Below are 6,554 nucleotides of genomic sequence, written 5' to 3'. Positions count from 1 at the left end.
AGGTCTGTGCCTGATCAAACTCGGAGAAAAAAGGACCATCAGCAAGGGGCTGAGAGGCAGGAGCATCCCCAGGCCCCTGGGGGCCCCTGGCGGTCAGGCCCCGGGATGCCTTCCCCCTCTCAGCATGGCCAGACCTTATGGAAGTCTGCCTGATCAAACTCTGAGAAAAACGACCATCGAACTCGGAGAAAAACAACCATCGGCAAGGGGCTGAGAGGCAGAAGCGTCCCCGGGCCCCTGGGGGCCCCTGGCGGGCGGGCCCCGGGACGCCTTCCCCCTCTCAGCATGGCCCGACCTCATGGAGGTCTGTGCCTGATCAAACTCGGAGGTCTGTGCCTGATCAAACTCGGAGAAAAAGGACCATCAGCAAGGGGCTGAGAGGCAGGAGCATCCCCGGGCCCCTGGGGGCCACTGGCAGGCGGACCCCGGGACACCATCCCCCTCAAACTCGGAGGAAAAGGACCATCGGCAAGGGGCTGAAAGGCAGGAGTGTCCCCAGGACACTGGGGGCCCCAGCGGGCAGGCCCCAGGGCTGCCTTCCCCTGATTCAGAATCTCTGGAGGGCTGACTGACCCTCTCCCTAGTAATCCGGAGGAACATTACCCCCCTTTCTTTTAATCCGTGCACCCGAGGGGACATAGGGGACCCAAGGCACAAACGAGCCCGACCTCCTGGAGCCCTGGCTGGGATCCGGGAGGCGAATGGCACCTCATCGGGACTTCCAGGGAAGTTTGGTCATCTGGTCGCCCTATAGGAAAGCATAGCAGGCGACCAGATGGCCGAGGGGATCCGATGGCCGGGCACGAAAGAGGACACCCTGTGCCCCAACGAAGGAGTCAGCGTGCTCCGCGGCATGGCCGACCGGAGGCCCAGGGCCCCAGCTGGGCCCCAGCCATGGAGGCTCCCAGGGGCCCCGACAGGCCCTCCCACCCGGGCCCCCCAGGCACTTTGACAAGCAGGGGAGGCCTGCCTGGGCACAACGGAACCCCGACCTGGGCCCGGGCCCTTGGCAGTGCAGCAGGCCGGGGGACAGGGCCCAGGGCCCGAGCACCCGACTCGGGGCCCGCCGTGGCCCTTGGATCCAGCCGGGGCTCCCAGGCCTGGAGGCGCAGGGGAAGCCTTCCCCGGGCCTGCCGGACACCGTCCCGGGCTCCCTGCCGCGCGGCAGGACCCAGGACAGAGCCCCGGGTGGGGAGGCCACAGTCCCCGGGGCCCTCAAGGGCCCCGGACGGAGCTCCTGAACCCGGTCAAGCACGGGGAGGCTCCCCGGGCACCACGGAACCCCGTCCCGGGCTTTTGGCAGAGTCGCAGCCGGGGGACAGGGCCAAGGGCCCTAGCACCCGACCAGGGGCCCGGCGCGGCCACTGGACCCAGCTGTGGCTCCCAGGGCCCGGGGCGCAGGGGAAGCCTTCCCCGGGCCCTCTGCACCCCGTCCCAGGCACCCGGGCCACGCTGCAGTCCCAGGGACGGACCCAGGTCTGGGGCGGCATCCTGGCCCGCCTATCTGCCGGCTGATGACCGCTAGCCCGACAAGGGTCCCAGAGGACCTTGTCCCTAGTAATCCGGAGGAAGGCTACTCCTCTTTCTGGGAACAAGTGCGCACCGCAAGGCTCGGGGGACCCTAGGCGCGAACGTGCCCGACCTCCTGGAGCCCTGGCTGGGATCTGGGAGGCGAAAGGCACCTCATCGGGACTTCCAGGGGAACCCGTCCATCTGGTCGCCCCATAGGAAAGCATTGGGCGAGACCAGATGGCCGAGGCGAGAGGGGCAACCAGATGACCGGGACCGAAATGACACCAGTCTGCCTGCCTGCCCCGAGCCTCCGCGGGAGGGTTCCCGTCTGCCCTTCCAGGGCTGCAGGGCACCAGGGCTCCAGGGCTCCAGGGCTCCAGGGCTCCAGGGCTCCAGGGCTCCAGGGCTCCAGGGCTGCAGGGCTCCAGGGCTGCAGGGCACCAGGACTTCAGGGCTCGGGAGCTGCGGGGCTCCGGGGTTGCAGGGTTGCTGGGCCCAGTACCCATGGAGCCCTTCCCGGGTACTTTCCCACGCCGCTGGCCGGAGGAGGGAGCCCTGGACGCCTGGGAGGTGTTGCCCGGGAACACAGCCCATCTGGTCCCCGGCAGGGATCCGCCAGCCCAAGAGGGGTCACAGAGTAACTTGTCCCTAGTAATCCGGAGGAAGGCTACTCCTCTTTCTGGGAACAAGTGCACACCGCAAGGCTCGGGGGACCCTAGGCGCGAACGTGCCCGACCTCCTGGAGCCCTGGCTGGGATCTGGGAGGCGAATGGCACCTCATCGGGACTTCCATTGAAGCCCGGCCATCTGGTTGCCCCGTAGGAAAGCATGGCGGACGACCAGATGGCCGAGGGCCGAGGGGAGAGGGGCAGGGGAGAGGGGCAACCAGATGACCGGGACCGAAATGACACCAGTCTGCCTGCCTGCCCCGAGCCTCCGCGGGAGGGTTCCCGTCTGCCCTTCCAGGGCTGCAGGGCACCAGGGCTCCAGGGCTCCGGAGCTGCGGGGCTCCGGGGTTGCAGGGTTGCTGGGCCCAGTACCCATGGAGCCCTTCCCGGGTACTTTCCCACGCCGCTGGCCGGAGGAGGGAGCCCTGGACGCCTGGGAGGTGTTGCCCGGGAACACAGCCCATCTGGTCCCCGGCAGGGATCCGCCAGCCCAAGAGGGGTCACAGAGTACCTTGTCCCTAGTAATCCGGAGGAAGGCTACTCCTCTTTCTGGGAACAAGTGCACACCGCAAGGCTCGGGGGACCCTAGGCGCGAACGTGCCCGACCTCCTGGAGCCCTGGCTGGGATCTGGGAGGCGAATGGCACCTCATCGGGACTTCCAGGGAAGCCCGGCCATCTGGTTGCCCCGTAGGAAAGCATGGCGGACGACCAGATGGCCGAGGGCCGAGGGGAGAGGGGCAGGGGAGAGGGGCAACCAGATGACCGGGACCGAAATGACACCAGTCTGCCTGCCTGCCCCGAGCCTCCGCGGGAGGGTTCCCGTCTGCCCTTCCAGGGCTGCAGGGCTCCAGGGCTCCAGGGCTCCAGGGCTCCAGGGCTCCAGGGCTCCAGGGCTCCAGGGCTCCAGGGCTGCAGGGCTCCAGGGCTCCAGGGCTGCAGGGCTCCAGGGCTCCAGGGCTCCAGGGCTGCAGGGCTCCAGGGCTGCAGGGCTCCAGGGCTGCAGGGCTCCAGGGCTCCAGGGCACCAGGACTTCAGGGCTCGGGAGCTGCCGGGCTCCGGGGTTGCAGGGTTGCTGGGCCCAGTACCCATGGAGCCCTTCCCGGGTACTTTCCCACGCTGCTGGCTGGAGGAGGGAGCCCTGGACGCCTGGGAGGTGTTGCCCGGGAACACAGCCCATCTGGTCCCCGGCAGGGATCCGCCAGCCCAAGAGGGGTCACAGAGTACCTTGTCCCTAGTAATCCGGAGGAAGGCTACCCCTCTTTCTGGGAACAAGTGCGCACCGCAAGGCTCGAGGGACCCTAGGCGCGAACGTGCCCGACCTCCTGGAGCCCTGGCTGGGATCTGGGAGGCGAATGGCACCTCATCGGGACTTCCAGGGAAGCCCGGCCATCTGGTTGCCCCGTAGGAAAGCATGGCGGACGACCAGATGGCCGAGGGGAGAGGGGGGACCAAAATGATGCCAATCTGCCTGCCCCGAGCCTCCGCGGGAGGGCTCCGGGGGCTGCAGGGCTCCAGGGCTCCAGGGCTCCAGGGCTCCAGGGCTCCAGGGCTCCAGGGCTCGGGGCTCGGGGGCTGCAGGACTCCAGGGCTCGGGGGCTGCAGGGCTCCGGGGTTGCAGGGCCCAGGACCCATGGAGCCCTTCCGGGGTACTTTCCCACGCCGCGGGCCGGAGGAGGGAGCCCCGGACGCCTGGGAGGTGTTGCCCGGGAACACAGCCCATCTGGTCCCTGGCAGTGCACCGCTATCCTGGGAGGGTGTCCGGGCATACCATTGTCCCTAGTAATCCGGAGGAAAATTACCCCCCTTTCTTGTAATCTGTGCACTAAAGGTGACAGAGGGGACCCTGGGCGCAAACGTGCCCTACCTCCTGGAGCCCTGCCTGGGATCCGGGAGGCAAATGGCACCTCATCGGGACTTCCAGGGAAGCCCGGCCATCTGGTCGCCCTGTAGGAAAGCATTGGTCGCGACCAGATGGCCGAGGCGAGAGGGGAGAGGGGCAACCAGATGACCGGGACCGAAATGACACCAGTCTGCCTGCCTGCCCCGAGCCTCCGCGGGAGGGTTCCCGTCTGCCCTTCCAGGGCTGCAGGGCTGCAGGGCTCCAGGGCTCCAGGGCTCCAGGGCTCCAGGGCTCCAGGGCTCCAGGGCTGCAGGGCTGCAGGGCTCCAGGGCTCCAGGGCTGCAGGGCTGCAGGGCTCCAGGGCTGCAGGGCTGCAGGGCTCCAGGGCTCCAGGGCTCCAGGGCTCCAGGGCTCCAGGGCTCCAGGGCTGCAGGGCTCCATGGCTCCAGGGCTCCAGGGCAGCAGGGCACCAGGACTTCAGGGCTCGGGAGCTGCGGGGCTCCGGGGTTGCAGGGTTGCAGGGTTGCTGGGCCCAGTACCCATGGAGCCCTTCCCGGGTACTTTCCCACGCCGCTGGCTGGAGGAGGGAGCCCTGGACGCCTGGGAGGTGTTGCCCGGGAACACAGCCCATCTGGTCCCCGGCAGGGATCCGCCAACCCAAGAGGGGTCACAGAGTACCTTGTCCCTAGTAATCCGGAGGAAGGCTACCCCTCTTTCTGGGAACAAGTGCGCACCGCAAGGCTCGAGGGACCCTAGGCGCGAATGTGCCCGACCTCCTGGAGCCCTGGCTGGGATCTGGGAGGCGAATGGCACCTCATCGGGACTTCCAGGGAAGCCCGGCCATCTGGTTGCCCCGTAGGAAAGCATGGCGGACGACCAGATGGCCGAGGGGAGAGGGGGGACCAAAATGATGCCAATCTGCCTGCCCCGAGCCTCCGCGGGAGGGCTCCGGGGGCTGCAGGGCTGCAGGGCTCCAGGGCTGCAGGGCTCCAGGGCTCCAGGGCTCCAGGGCTCCAGGGCTCCAGGGCTCCAGGGCTCCAGGGAACCAGGGCTCGGGGCTCGGGGGCTGCAGGGCTGCAGGGCTCCAGGGCTCCAGGGCTCCAGGGCTGCAGGGCTCCAGGGCTCCAGGGCTCCAGGGCTCGGGGACTGCAGGGCTCGGGCAGCAGGGCTCCGGGGCTCCGGGGCTCCGGGGCTCCAGGGCTCGGGGACTGCAGGGCTCGGGCTGCAGGGCTGCAGGGCTCCGTGGCTGCAGGGCTCCCGGGCTCCAACCAGGCCGGGGAGATCAGGGAGTCTGCCCAGGCACGAGGGACCCCTGTCCAGGGCACACGGACCCCCAGGACGCGCCCCCGTTTTCCACATTTTTTTTTTTTTTTCACTACGCGTAGTGTGCGTAGTGGCACTACGCCCAGCCCTACCCAAACTCTTACTACGCAGTGGAAAGGACTTAGCCAGCCACGCCCCCACCTGGCCCAGTCCCCGCTTCTGATCCCAGCCAGGTTGGGGGAGCCTCCCTTGGCCCGATGGACCCCATCACAGGCACCCAGACACTCGCTAGGCCGCAGGACGGGGGCTCCCGCATCACAGGGTTCTGGTTAGGGGTGGGCGGAAAACTACGCGCTGACAGCGTAGTGGATGATGCCAGCCACACCTGCTCCCCGGGCCCGGTCCAAGCTTCCGTAACCCTAGCCAGGCCGGGGAGAGCCTCCCCGGGCCCCGGTGGAGCCCCGTCCCCAGCGCCCGGACCCTCTGACGGCTTGCAGGACGAGGGGGGGGGGGGGGGCTCACGCACCCCAGGCCCGGCCGGACGGACGGAGCTCAAGACCCGGGCCCGGTCCCAGCTACCGAACCCTAGCCAGGCCGGGGAGAGCCTCCCCGGGCCCCCTGTGGAGCCCCGGACCCTCTGACGGCTTGCAGGACGGGGGGGCTCACGCACCCCAGGCCCGGACGGACCTCAAGCCCCGGGCCCGGTCCCAGCTACCGAACCCTAGCCAGGCCGGGGAGAGCCTCCCAGGGCCCCGGTGGAGCCCCGTCCCCAGCGCCCGGACCATCTGACGGCTTGCAGGACGGGGGGGCTCACGCACCCCAGGCCCGGACGGACCTCAAGCCCCGGGCCCGGTCCCAGCTACCGAACCCTAGCCAGGCCGGGGAGAGCCTCCCCGGGCCCCGGTGGAGCCCCGTCCCCAGCGCCCGGACCATCTGACGGCTTGCAGGACGGGGGGGCTCACGCACCCCAGGCCCGGCCGGACGGACGGAGCTCAAGCCCCGGGCCCGGTCCAAGCTTCCGTAACCCTAGCCAGGCCGGGGAGAGCCTCCCCAGGCCCCGGTGGAGCCCCGTCCCCAGCGCCCGGACCCTCTGACGGCTTGCAGGACGGGGGGCTCACGCACCCCAGGCCCGGCCGGACGGACGGAGCTCAAGCCCCGGGCCCGGTCCCAGCTACCGAACCCTAGCCAGGCCGGGGAGAGCCTCCCCGGGCCCCGGTGGAGCCCCGGACCCTCTGACGGCTTGCAGGACGGGGGGGCTCACGCACCCCAG

The sequence above is a fragment of the Lissotriton helveticus genome, chromosome 10, assembly GCF_964261635.1.
Source record: "Lissotriton helveticus chromosome 10, aLisHel1.1, whole genome shotgun sequence".
Taxonomy (NCBI): Eukaryota; Metazoa; Chordata; class Amphibia; order Caudata; family Salamandridae; genus Lissotriton; species Lissotriton helveticus.
The sequence above is the reverse complement of the archived record's forward strand: the minus strand, read 5'-3'. Positions refer to the sequence as shown.